The sequence below is a fragment of the Salvelinus alpinus genome, chromosome 4, assembly GCF_045679555.1.
Source record: "Salvelinus alpinus chromosome 4, SLU_Salpinus.1, whole genome shotgun sequence".
NCBI classification, from domain to species: Eukaryota; Metazoa; Chordata; class Actinopteri; order Salmoniformes; family Salmonidae; genus Salvelinus; species Salvelinus alpinus.
Genome location: NC_092089.1, coordinates 78451429 through 78466474, shown reverse-complemented (window position 1 = coordinate 78466474; position 15046 = coordinate 78451429).

The following is a 15046-nucleotide window of genomic DNA, read 5'->3' as shown; positions in this document are numbered from 1 at the left end:
AGCAGCATTTTTTGGTTAGATTACAGGCTCAAAATGGCCAGAAACAAAGAACTTTCTTCTGAAACTCGTCAGTCTATTCTTGTTCTGAGAAATGAAGGCTATTCCATGCAAGAAATTGCCAAGAAACTGAAGATCTCGTACAACGCTGTGTCCTACTCCATTCACAGAACAGCGCAAACTGTCTCTAACCAGAATAGAAAGAGGAGTGGGAGGCCCCGGTGTACAACTGAGCAAGAGGACAAGTACATTAAAGTGTCTAGTTTGAGAAACAGATGCCTCACAAGTCCTCAAATGGCAGCTTCATTAAATAGTACCCTCAAAACACCAGTCTCAACGTCAACAGTGAAGAGGCGACTCTGGGATGCTGGCCTTCTAGGCAGAGTTGCAAAGAAAAAGCCACATCTCAGACTGGCCAATAAAAAGAAAAGATTAGGATGGGCAAAAGAACACAGACACTGGACAGAGGAACTCTGCCTAGGCCAGCATCCCGGAGTCGCCTCTTAACTGTTGACGTTGAGACTGGTGTTTTGCGGGTACTATTTAATAGTACTATTTAATAGTTAGTCACCTGTGCTGAAGCCAATGACACACTGAGTATGCTATTTTTCCCTGGAAGTTCAAGGGTGAGACAGAATAAACACATTCTTAGCTCGGTTAGGTAATCCCCTTTGAATCATAATTGAAATATACATAGCATTCCTCTCAAATGAATGTGACAAATACAGTACCTCGTAGAGTTTTTGCTGTTGAAAAGAGTCAATGACCTTCTCAGAATAGAAGTTACATTGGTGTCACTGTAAATACAATCTCATTCTAAATCCTCTTACATTCCATACTTTAACACCATATCTAAATGCCTTGCAGTCCGGCACTAAGCTAAGATGGTGCCGACTGATGGCTCCTCGCCTCGAGCTCCTTCAAAACATTGTAGGTTTCTATACTTTTTCTAATGTTTTTCTTGTGTTTTTCTCAAATGTTCTTACTCAGCTTGTTTTGTGCATGACTTCGTACACCCAGGTAGAACTATTGGAATATGAATTGCTGGGTACTCACCGTCAATGAGACCTTGCTGAATTCCAAGAAGAACAATGGTCTAGCTTCTTCCGTGAGGTGCTGGGTTGCCTGCACCTGGCAACATTTCCTCCTCAACACAAATCAAATCAAACTTTATTTGTCACATGCGCCGAATACAACATGTGTCGGCTTTACCGTGAAATGCGTACTTACAAGCCCTTAACCAACAGTGCAGTTCAAGAAAGAGGTAAGAAAATGTTTACCAAATAAACAAAAGTAAAAAATAATAGAAAGTAACCCAATAAAATAACAATAACGAGGCTATATACAAGGGGCCCAAAAAGAGTGTGCCCTCAGTTCCCTCCAGTACTCTCTGTAGACCCACGACTGGCCTCACACACTTCCAACTTCATCATCAAGTGCGCCGACAACACGACAGTAGTAGGCCTGATTACCAACAACAATGAGACTGCCTACAGGGAGGAGATAGGCACTCTGAATGTGTGGTGCCAGGTAAACAACCTCTCCTTCAATGTCAGCAAAACAAAGGAGCTGATTGTGGACTTCAGGAGGAACCAGGCTGGGCACGCCCCATCCTCATCCACGGGGCTGCCGTGGAGGAGCTGAAATTTTCAAACCACATGGACACCCTGGTGAAGAAGACAGGACAGCGACTCTTTAACATCAGGAGGCTGAAAAAAATGTGTCCTTTTCATGATGGCCCTTGCAGTGTTCTACAGGAGCACTATCGAGAGCATACTGTCGGGCTGCATCACAGCCTGGTACGGCCGCTCCACCGCCTCTGACCACAAAGCAATACAGAGGGTGGTACGCTCAGCCGAATACACCATTGTATGCGTGCGTTGCCTGCCTTCCAGGACAGCTACAGCATCTCAGCTACCCGAGCCACGACCTGTTCTCCCCGCTTCCATCACTTAGACACGGGCAGTACAAGAGCATCATGGCTAAAACTAACAGACTGGTCAATAGCTTCTACCCCCAGACAATCAGGCTGATGAATAGCCACCACTAGTCAGCTACCTCTTCCCCCCCCCCCCCCCCCCCAGACGTCCTACCCCCCTGCTGCTCCCCCTTTGGACAACCCGCCAAGAAGTCATCTACTCCCCCTATGGACATTTTATCCCCCCCACTCAAAGGACAATTACCCTGCCCACACCCCATTGGACATTTATATTTATCATTGTCACAGTTGTAAAATATTTATAAATGATTATTATTATTATTATTGTTTCATTCACACCTGCACTGTTGGAGGTCAGAGCATAAGTATTTCACTGTACACTGCAATTACATCTGCCACCCTGTGCATGTGACTAAATAAAAAATGGAATCATCTGTCAGGCGACCATTTCTATTGCCACTGATAGTCTTCACTCAGAAGTGGAAGATGAGAGGGCTTGCATGCTGCCACAGAAGATCCTCAGTACCCAGGTGTCTGACAGCCTGCTGTGACCATCTCAGCCTCAGGAGATTGTCCCTCCAACATCAGAACGACAACTCAAGGTCAAACCGCCAGGGCTTTTCCTTTATGTTCACAATCTATTTGATTTTCGGATGCCACTGCTTTCCACCGAGATCAAATCCCTTCTTCCCCGACCAGATTAGAGGTGCTGGTGGGGGGTACAGTGTGGGCTAGCAGGCTTATATTAAAATGGCAACCTGCTGTTGACAGCGTTCTTTGAACAGGGAGAGCAGAGAGAGTACAGAGACTGAAGACGGATGTGCCTGTTCCCGAACACTTTTCCAAGTGAGGCCAAGAACACCTCCGGCGAAAAATGTGCCCTTGTCTTACCCTGTAATGATAGTCTGTGTTCTTTTTCCGTGTCGACTGAGTGGTGCACACAGCGAGGTGCATCTTAAGGTGCTTTTTCATTGTCTTTGATTGTGCTTTATGCCTAAGTGTATAAACCGAGGCGATACATTGTGTGCAAGAGGACTGATTCCTCTTTTAATCTGATTGAAGTACATTATGTACCCTTTGTAATCTATTTCAACAGTGCAAATTGGCTTTGATAATCCTGTGGTCCATTGATCCCTCTTACAATGGCTAATTGTCTAATTATGAAAGTCTTTATCACTAGGCCTCTGGGCCTCCAATTCTGTCCTTAAAGGATCAGGTGCTCAGGGCTAGCCAAGTAGGTTGGCCAATCTGTTTGTCCATCCCAGTGTCACAGTGCTAACCTGCAGCACTGCTCCCAACAGAACACTACACCGGTTAGATAACTAAAGGAATCCAGACCAGATCCCCATTCTCAAAATGTGTATGTTGGGCTAATGAGGCTCAGCTGCCCTGTCAGTTTCACTCACGTATATCTCCTAATCTTCGGAGTGCTCTCGAGGATAATTGGGGGATTTCCTTTGCGATACAGACAGACAGACCGACCGATACTGAGTCTCAAAGCAGGCAAAAAGACTGGCCCAGGAAGTTAGTGTTCGGTGTGTGTGTTGGGGTGGGGTGGGGGGGACAGTGTTATTCCCTACCATCTGTTTCCCAGGCGGCGGTCCAGCAGTGCTATTGAACCTACCGGGCTCAGTACAGTACACCATGCGGTACCACTGCAGTATTCTCCTGATCCTCTCAGACAGTATGCCCCATCCCACGCCTCATCGTTGGGGTGAAACACATTATATCCAGACTCCCATTCCTGCCAAAGAATCAGGAATGATCCCACTCAGCCTCTACCTCCCGTCTTTCTCTCCCGTTTGGCACACCACGTCATTTCAACGTGGAGAATTTGGTAATATTTGGTTGATACGTTGATCAACGAGATTACAAACTACAATATTTTCACCTACTCAAAAAGACAACCCAAAGTTTTTAAAAAATTCAACGTGTTATTAGTATGCTTTCAACCATCTTAAAGCACAACCAAATTCCAATGGAAAAGTTATGTCTGATTTTTGGTTTAGTTGTCACCTAAAAGTGATATCACTGCACTTTCAACAATTTAAAAGCACAAGAAAGTTCAAATGGGAATAAAATGTCAGATATTTTGTGTTATCACTGCTGAATCTAATAGCACAACCAAATTACCTGGATTGCAGTTGAGATTATTAAAGTACATGGTGCAAGTGATAATTGCCATTTGAAATTCGGCACAGACTACATGACCCTTGCATGCTGTTTTAAACATGCATGCTTTCTGATTACATAAGACTTTTATAGTTACAGTAACCTCAAAATGTGGCCATGGATGAGTTACTCATTTGAAAGTTATAATAATACTGTTACATTAGTTTGCCAGATAGCCTTAGTAAGGATGGGGATCTTTCCCTTTCAAGATGATTCTATACGTATCTAGATACATGGGCTCTGATATGATACAGGAACGATACATTTTACTTTGAAACGATTCGGTGCGATACGGTTTGATTAGAGAATGAATTGATACGATTCGATGCGCTACAATTCAATGCACCAACATTTTGTTGCAAAACCACATCCATTTTTCCTTAATTCAAATCTGAATGGAAGCTGATGGAGCTCATGACCTGGGACTCTCTGAGCTGGATTTATCTGCGCTGACGTCTATCTGTTTGTGTGTGTGTGTGCGTGAATGTGGTGTGCGTGGTGTGTGTGTAAATGATATGTGTATTGTATATGGTGTATGTACTATGTAGGCACCTAAACTTAGCCATAAAGGAGACTAGGCATCTACCAACCCACTACCACTATCAGATTAGGGCCATTAAGGAGACTAGGCATCTACCAACCCACTACCACTATCAGATTAGAGCCATGAAGGAGACGAGGCATCTACCAACCCACTACCACTATCAGATTAGAGCCATGAAGGAGACTAGGCATCTACCAACCCACTACCACTATCAGATTAGAGCCATGAAGGAGACTAGGCATCTACCAACCCACTACCACTATCAGATTAGAGCCATGAAGGAGACTAGGCATCTACCAACCCACTACCACTATCAGATTAGAACCATGAAGGAGACTAGGCATGTACCAACCCACTACCACCATCAAATTAGAGCCATTAAGGAGACTAGGCATCTACCAACCCACTACCACTATCAGATTAGAGCCATAAAGGAGACTAGGCATCTATCAACCCACTACCACTATCAGATTAGGGCCATTAAGGAGACTAGGCATCTACCAACCCACTACCACTATCAGATTAGAGCCATAAAGGAGACTAGGCATCTACCAGCCCACTAGCACTATCAGATTAGAGCCATGAAGGAGACTAGGCATCTACCAACCTACTACCACTATCAGATTAGAGCCATGAAGGAGACTAGGCATCTACCAACCCACTACCACTATCAGATTAGAGCCATGAAGGAGACTAGGCATCTACCAACCCACTACCACTATCAGATTAGAGCCATGAAGGAGACTAGGCATCTACCAACCCACTACCACTATCAGATTAGAACCATGAAGGAGACTAGGCATGTACCAACCCACTACCACCATCAAATTAGAGCCATGAAGGAGACTAGGCATCTACCAACCCACTACCACTATCAGATTAGAGCCATTAAGGAGACTAGGCATCTACCAACCCACTAGCACTATCAGATTAGAGCCATTAAGGAGACTAGGCATCTACCAACCCACAACCACCATCAGATTAGAGCCATTAAGGAGACTAGGCATCTACCATCCCACTACCACTATCAGATTAGAGCCATTAAGGAGACTAGGCATCTACCAACCCACTACCATGATCAGATTAGAGCCATTAAGGAGACTAGGCATCTACCATCCCACTACCACTATCAGATTAGAGCCATTAAGGAGACTAGGCATCTACCAACCCACTACCACTATCAGATTAGAGCCATTAAGGAGTCTAGGCATCTACCAACCCACAACCACTTTCAGATTAGGGGAGGTGGCAATGTAGCCTATGTTTTTTTGTCCTCCCACTTTGGTTCAGAAATCACCATCACCCACTAATTAACAGACATTTTTGCAAATTAAGTGTTTGCGCTAGTAATCTATCAATATTTATCATTTACAAATTTGCGATGACATAGCCAATGAATATAGAGCACAATTTTGGATTCCCCCCCCATTTTAAAATCAAATGGTTTGGACCATTTGGAAGTTTCTCAAGTGATTTCTGTCCTCATTATGAAATTATAAATTTAACCCTGTATATCTAAAAATGACAATATACACTGATTGTGTAAAGTAAAACTACCAAAACTATTGCTGATGGTGAACCTGAATAATCAAAATCAAATCTATTGTAAGCCCCGTTCAGCAGGTAGAGACAGATGACAGTTGTCTCTGGTAGCTTACTTTTATAATAATAAAACAGCATCATTTTCAACAGTACATAAATAACAATAATTTAGCAAATTACATAGGTTGTCAATCAACTAATAAAGACTAATGTCACGCAAGCCATTTGATAATTTGAATTCTGAAGATGCAGACACAGTTTTACAAGATCAGTAACAGGCCGCCTACCTCGCGTTGGTCAGCGGACCAAGCTGGGCACAGTGAGCAGTTTGACTAGGCTACTGATATTGCCTGGGGTTGTCCAGCATGCAAAACAACATGCATCAATGGCTGTCAACATAGTTACATGCAGTTCTACACTGAAGGAGAGGATGCGTCAGTTGTCGCAAAAGATGAGAGGTATTTTCAGAAGATAGAAAGAATGTAATAGGAGCAAAACATTTTAGTGAAGCAGCAACTTGAAACGTTTGAATCGATTTTTTGACCGATTCATGCCACATTTGGATCGTTTGGGGTCTGGGAACCACTACTCTTGTATCTGAAACATTTGAATCGGAGATTGATGCATATCGGTAAATTGTTAAATCCCTAGCCTTTAGTCTATTTTCTATATTGCAAAAGTAATATTAAATTGTGTTTGGTTGACAACGCAACCAAATATCAACATTTAAATTAGATGTGTCTACTACACATCTAATTTAAATGTTGATATTTGGTTTCTGTCACGATCATCGTCAGGGTGAAAATGACAGGACCAAGGTGCAGCGTTGTGAGCCTACATTACTTTTAATGATATGTCGCCAACAAAAATAAGAAATACCAAACACGAACGTGACGCTGACTAGGGCTATACAGGCCACTAACACAGACAACTACCCACAAACACCAAAGGAAAAAAGGCTGCCTAAGTATGATTCCCAATCAGAGACAACGATAGACAGCTGTCCCTGATGGAGAACCATACCCGGCCAAAACATAGAAACAGAAAACATAGAAATAAAGAAACTAGAATGCCCACCCTAGTCACACCCTGGCCTAACCAAAATAGAGAATAAAAACATCTCTATGGCCAGGGCGTGACAGTTGCGTTGTCAACCAAACACAAACGCTTGGATATCTCCATCTGTGCCACTGAGTCTGACATTAATTCCAGTTTGTCTACAAATGAATGATTGATATGTTGATCCATGTCTCTGTTTCAACCAAACATCTAAATTGAAGAATAGGACTACATCAAATCAAACTTTAAATGCACTTTAAATACAGTTTAATTTGATTTAGTCCTAATCTTTCATTTAGATTTCTGGTTGAGATGGAGATGCGAATCCAGCATGTTTATTATTAACTTGTAGATTCCATTTGAAATCAACCAGAGCTTGAAGCCCTAGCCTATTGTATTGTCTATATTTAGTTAAATTCTGGGTTGAATTGAAACAATAGCTGTTGATGACTTCCCAAATGCTATATAGACCTAAATAGCATCATTGATGATATATGACTTATAAAGTATGGTTATATTTAATTTGCTCTGTTGAACCTGCCCCTTGGAATGACTTTGATAGCAACAGTGAATCTATTAAGTGGAGATTCCTCAACAGTCATTCTCACCATAGCACATTGGTAGTAGTCAGTGACAAAATATGTATCAAAGCTAAGCAGGGCTTGATTAAAACCCTGGATGGGAGACCAAATGGATAGCTGTAGAAATATCAACTGGTACTGCCCAGCCTATTGTTTTTTTCTTATGGTGGATATTATGTTGAAGATCTGACATTGTTTCAAAGGTACAAATTCATGTTGAAAATTGGTTACCATGACGACATAATCCTGTGGTTGAAATGTCGTCCTCAAAACAACAGTTAATAGGCTATTTACTGTATTGATGACTTTTTGCAAATCCATTGTATTTTCCACGTAAATTCCACATTACAATACATTGACAATTTATGTTGAAACAACGTTGATTTAACCAGTTTGGCCCAGTGGTCTGTCTGTCTATCGCCCTTTTTTTCCCTTTTTTTTCTCATTTATTTAACCAGGTAGGCCAGCAAGGGAACAAGTTCTCATTTACAACTGCGACCTGACCAAGATAAAGCAAAGCAGTGTGACACAAACAACAACACAGAGTTACACATGGAATAAACAAACATACAGTCAATAACACAATAGAAAAAGTCTATATACAGTGTGTGCAAATGGCGTGAGGAGGTAAGGCAATAAATAGGCCATAGTAGCGAAGTAATTACAATTTAGAAAATTAACACGAGTGATAGATGTGCAGATGATGAATGTGCAAGTAGAAATACTGGAAATACTAGTGTGCAAAAGAGCAAAAAAGTAAATTTAACAATATGGGAATGAGGTAGATAGTTGGATGGGCTATTTACAGATGGGCTGTGTACAGCTGCAGTGATGGGTAAGCTGCTCAGATAGTTAAAGTTAGTGAATTCAGCAATTTTTGCTGAATTGTATTTAGTGACTTCAGCAATTTTTGCAATTCGTTCCAGTCATTAGCAGCAGAGAACTGGAAGGAAAGATGGACAAAGTAGATGTTGGCTTTGGAGATGATCAGTGAGATATACCTGCTGGAGCGCGTGCTACGGGTGGGTGCTGCTATGGTGACCAGTGAGCTGAGATAAGGTTGAGCTTTACCTAGCAGAGACTTATAGATGACATGGAGCCAGTTGGTCTGGCGACGAATATCTAGCAAGGGCCAGCCGACGAGAGCATACAGGTCGCAGTGGTGGGTGGTATATGGGGCTTTGTTGACAAAAAGGATGGTACTGTGATAGACTGCATCCAGTTTGCTGAGTAGAGTGTTGGAGGCTATTTTGCAAAAAACATCGCCGAAGTCGAGGATCGGTAGGATAGTCAGTTTTACGAGGGTATGTTTGGCAGCTTGAGTGAAGGAGGCTTTGTTGTGAAATAGAAAGCCGATTCTAGATTTAATTTTGGATCGGAGATGTTTAATATGAGTCTGGAAGGAGAGTTTACAGTCTAGCCAGACACCTAGGTATTTGTCGTTGTCCACATATTCTAAGTTAGAACCGTCCAGAGTAGTGATTCTAGTCGGGTGGGTGGGTACGGGCAGCGATCGGTTGAAGAGCATGCATTTAGTTTTACTAGCGTTTAAGAGCAGTTGGAGGCCACGGAAGGAGTGTTGTATGGCATTGAAGCTCGTTTGGAGGTTTGCTAACACAGTGTCCAAAGAAGGGCGAGATGTATACAGAATGGTGTCGTCCGCGTAGAGGTGGATCAAGGAATCACCTGGAGCAAGAGCGACATCGTTGATATATACAGAGAAAAGAGTCGGTCCAAGAATTGAACCCTGTGGCACCCCCATAGAGACTGCCAGAGGTCCGGACAACAGGCCCTCCGATTTGACACACTGAACTCTGTCTGAGCAGTAGTTAGTAAACCAGGAGAGGCAGTCATTTGAGAAACCAAGGCTGTTGAGTCTGCCGATAAGAATGCAGTGATTGACAGAGTCGAAAGCCTTGGCCAGGTCGATGAAGACAGCTAGAGTGTCACCCCCTTTGAAGAGGGGGATGACCGCGGCAGCTTTCCAATCTTTAGGAATCTCGGACGATATGAAATAGAGGTTGAAGAGACTGGTAATAGGGGTTGCAACAATGGCAGGGGATAATTTTAGAAAGAGTGGGTCCAGATTTTCTAGCCCAGCTGATTTGTAAGAGTCCAGGTTTTGCAGCTCTTTCAGAACATCTGCTATCTGGATTTGGGTGAAGGAGAAGCTGGGGAGGCTTGGGCAAGTAGCTGCAGGGCAAGTAGCTGCAGGGGATGTGGGGCAGTTGGCCAGGGTTAGGGTAGCCAGGAGGAAAGCATGGCCAGCCGTAGAGAAATGCTTATTGAAATGATCGATTATCGTGGATTTTATCGGTGGTGACAGTGTTTCCTAGCCTCAGTGCAGTGGGCAGCTGGGAGGAGGTACTCTTTTTCTCCATGGACTTTACATTGTCCCAAAACTTTCTGGAGTTAGAGCTACAGGATGCAAATTACTGTTTGAAAAAGCTAGCCTTTGCTTTCCTAACTGACTGTGTGTATTGGTTCCCGACTTCCCTGAAAGCCCATGCCCATGGTACTGTCTCAATTCAACAGGGGGGGAGTGGGGGGGGGGGCTTGGCAGTGATTTCCTCTCATTTTGCTTCACATTGTTGAGCTATAAAGTTACAGAATGCAGACATAACATACAGACATGCGATTAGTGAATAAGTGCAATTGTTTATTTGCTTCCACGTCTTTGCCCGAGGTTACTGATCCGTCTGACTTTCCCATGAAGTGCCATTTTGGGTCCTGGCTCTTCCTGTTTCCCATTCTCTCTTCCTGTGTCTCTTATGGGGAAATACACAGGACTGGAAGTGGAGCCAGTGTTGTGTGACATGGGCACATGCCGGAAATGCCGTATCGTTTTCTGTTTTGAGTGTGTTATCCAAACAGCGCAGGAATGTTATGGGAGCAATGGGGTCTCATCGCTCAACCTTTATGAGAGGACCTCACAAAAGCCCCATCTCTCTCTCTCTCTCTCTCTCTCTCTCTCTCTCTCTCTCTCTCTCTCTCTCTCTCTCTCTCTCTCTCTCTCTCTCTCTCTCTCTCTCTCTCTCTCTCTCTCTCTCTCTCTCTCTCTCTCTCTCTCTCCTGTCACCCTGAGGAAAAGTGAGGCCAGTTTTTTGAAGCTGAAGACTGCCTCTAGCCAGTGTCACTGTATCGGTTGTTATTTCACGCCAGGGAGCTGAGAAATCACAAATGCTTTTGATGCTGGTGCTTTTTGCCTGAAGAGGTGTCTTTCAAGAGACATCATATTGGAAAAGCTGTCAGAGACCTTAGCTAACTGGAGAACCTGAACCTCAAGTTAACTTTTGTCCAGAAAATGAACTCTAGCTAATTCCCCTAGAACGGAAAGTGCAGGTTTATTGCTTGTTATGATGATGTGAGCTTGAACGTGTGTGTTAGCTCATAGTAACATGCACTTGTGTGTACAATTAATGACTTTGTCTCACAGGGCTCAGGGGAGAGCTTTAGAGTAAAGGAGATTAATGGTTTGGGTTTGGATCCATTGCAAAAACGATCTGGGCCATGTCTAGGTCCCCATGTAACTATGTAGCCTATTGAAAATACGTAACTAATTCTGAGTAACTCGGGGTTTTTTTAACACTCAGGAGACTTGTATCATGTGCTTTTTATATACAGTATGTTATGCATGCCTGACTATAAAACCACTTTATTTGATTGTGTGCCTTAATATCTCAACACCTCCAGGAAGCAAGGCGGTATGGTGTGTGAGTCGAATAAATTCTGATGGCTGCTGGTTTAAAGCTCCACAGAGGCAGAGTTGGATTATTTCTCCTGATGTTTAAAGGCAATTGGTGTTGATTGACAGCCCAGCTTGATGCCCCTGTTCCGCCAGGGTTCAACTCGGCTGTCTGGCTAATGAGGTCTCCTTCAGGGATTACAATCAGAGTGGGGAATATTAGCCTTCTCGGGTGTCAGCCTTGGACCAGGGAAAACCTCCTAGGGCCGAGATGTCGGAGTGAGCCGGAATAAGGCTTTTTGGCTTCTGATTGGGTCATACATGGATTAATGTCGCAGCTTCCTAAGCGTGGTTTACAGCCGTCTAAGAGATGTGACAGGTAATGACGGGAAGGAGTTATGGTGGGAAAAGGCAGCCTGGGTCCTTTTCCAAGGCTCTGACAACATTGAGCCTCCCCCCTGTAAAATGTGCTATTGCTTGTACTTCGAAGTTAGCATTCACCCCTATACTGAGAGTAGAAAATGATCAATTTAGTGAACGGGCATGGTTGTCGACCTCCATACCGAGGCACCCTCTCCTCTCCTTCCCTGGTCAGTCCGTTTAAAGAGAAACTGAGAGAGAGATGAGCGATGGAAAGAAAAACACAGAAGAAAAAAAAGAGCCGACACACGAGTGATGTGACATATGGAAGACATCACAGGGCTGTGCTCCCATCTGTGTCGGCCGCCGCGGCCCGTTGGCACCCACCAGCCACTGAGCAGGATGGGAATAATCCTGGGAAGAGGATCCATGGAACTGTGATAAGTCTGAATCCCTTGGGGACAGGAATTTGCGTGGGAGGTGGGGAGAGTATTATGGTGGGTTGGGGGTGTCTGTTGTAAGTGCAGATGCTTACTGGGGTGTTTACAGAAAACAGGTGCCCAAGGAGCTCAAGAGGGTTCAGCGGGGTTCACTATGGCTCCATTTCTCACGTTTCTGTTCGCAACGAATTTGCCCGTCCTTGATTAATGCCCAGAGGCTTCCGTTTCCTTGTTTCTCACCGACTTATAATAAACTATTAATACAAAGGAAATGCTGCAACACATTCCATTTGTCTCAACATTTAAATTGTTCTGAGAGAGAGAGAGAGAGAGAGAGAGAGAGAGAGAGAGAGAGAGAGAGAGAGAGAGAGAGAGAGAGAGAGAGAGAGAGAGAGAGAGAGAGAGAGAGAGAGAGAGAGAGAGAGAGAGAGGGAGAGAGAGAGAGAGAGAGAGAGAGAGAGAGAGAGAGCTACAGCTCAGCTTATGTCACCTTGGGTTTAGGTGCCAGGTCGGATCTGATTGATTTGTGTTTGAGACATGGCAGGTCGATGAATTGGTAAGCGAAAGAAGAAAAAAAATCTAACAGAAAGTCATCATCAAAAAGGAAATTGCAACTCCCATCGCAATTTGCATGTTTTTGTAGTTGAAGAAGCCTAAAGGGTTGAATTAAAAAGACATTATAAACCACAATATTAAGCAGATAACCAAACAGATGATTTGAGAGTCTCCTGACCACATACACACCCTTAACTTGCTTTAGTGCAGATTTAATCAGGATCCTAAATGACATATTCACCCTGCAGTCATATTCTGTTCTACTTGTTCGAGGAAAATTGGCAGCACATGCAAGCCATAGGCCCTATACCCTGCATGCTTTATATCAATCAAGTGTAGACAAAGCCTAATGAACATTTCACGTGTTTGGAATAATCTTGGTAGGATATGACATCCAATTAAGCATGCATGATACTGATGACTTATGTGAAGTAGCACTGTGTGCTGTGTTTTGAGGTTTCATAAATCTTGTTGTATCCTTATACCTCTCATCCTCTGCTATACTTTTCCAGCTGGAACTGTGCAAGGTTTTTGTCCTTGCAATGTATTGCGGGTGGTACATTTTTTATCAGTCCCAGAGTGAATGACCCTTGACATCTTCACAACCTGCCCCCTCAGACACACACGCACGCACGCACATTCAGAGAGTGACCCTACCCTGTCTGTAGGGTCTGGCTGTGTCTATGTCGGTCTCCCTCTCAGGATTAAATGGAGAGTCGGGTGTCTCATGTACCAATGATCCTACCAGACAGGTGCAGAGGTGCACCCCACAGCACCCAAACCAGGGACGTCTTCACCTCCTAGCAACAACAAGGCTGTATTCTATCAACCTCCAAGTAGCAGAATGAGCATCTCATTATCCTGTGGTGGTATCCCTCAGGATCTGACCCCAGACCAGGCCAGACCTGTCCCGAGGGCAGACAGAGCAGGGCCCCTCAGGGTTTAACACTTCTATGACCTGTGACCACATGGGATTCATTAGTACATACACATGTAGCCATACAGAGAGGTATAGTGACTACACGCCTCAACTTGATTCTTTTCTTATTTCTACTTGCATCTGTCCTGGCTGGTGCTATAGGTTTTCAGTCTGCCATTTTAACCGACCCCATCTTCAACTCATCCACCTTCAGTGGTGTTATGGGGTGGTAAGGAGGCTTGTCGGACATGACTAATGTGACTAGCAACGCGCATGCCCCGCCCACCTGAGGATCTGTCTTTTTCCTGTGTTTGAGGGGTTCAAAATCCACTTGGCACTTAAATCTTGCTGGATTGATTTCATTTTAATCCTGCGACTCTTTCATATTCTTGCATGTGCCTGTCGTTTTGATGTCAACGTTACGACCGCGGAAATGTCTGTAATGACCTGTCAAACACGGTAATGGCTGAAATGGGCTCAATAAAATACATTGTCTTTCCGTAGCATCTATAAGATCCTTAATGCTTAGTCTGGGATTTAACGCATGACAAGAAATACATTTTTATTTTATTTTGATGGGTGTTCATTTTTTTGTGGAATTGAAAAAAGTTATAATTTAATACAGTTGAAATGTTTACCAATTAGTTGAAAGAATAGCTGTCAGAATTTTTTAATAGACAACCATTTGAACAAAGTCTCTGGCCAGGTCCTATGTTCGGCCGTGTGTTTCCTCACGACAGATCCTGACATAGGGCAGCCATATCCAACAGGAAATAGTCCCTCTGCGCGACCACAGCCAACAACACTTTCCTCAACTCCTCCCAGCTGCTCTCCTCTGTCATCAAGTGCCTCTCTTATTGTCAGGAAGTTTTTGTGTTGAGGGAAGATATTTTTGTTTGTTTGTTTTGCAAATGTATTTGTTTCCTCTAATGCAAACAATTAGGTGATATCCTCGCCAGGGTGCAGCTGGAGGTGACACAGTATGCTTGAGTACTGTAATAGAGTCATCCATCAACAGCCCAAATTAAAACACCTTGACAAGCCTGCTGAGACTACACTTCTCCAGTGGCCATGGTGACCAGTCTAAAGGTAGACATTTCCTTCGCAGGCAGTAGTCAAGGAAATACATTCACCCAGAGCCCAAAGCCTCCTGTAATGGACCTCGTTCTCATCATTAGGTTTACTGAGCTTTGAACTTGGCTGGTTTGTTGATTATACTTCCAGTGTACAAAGTCAAAAGGTCAAGCCTGCGG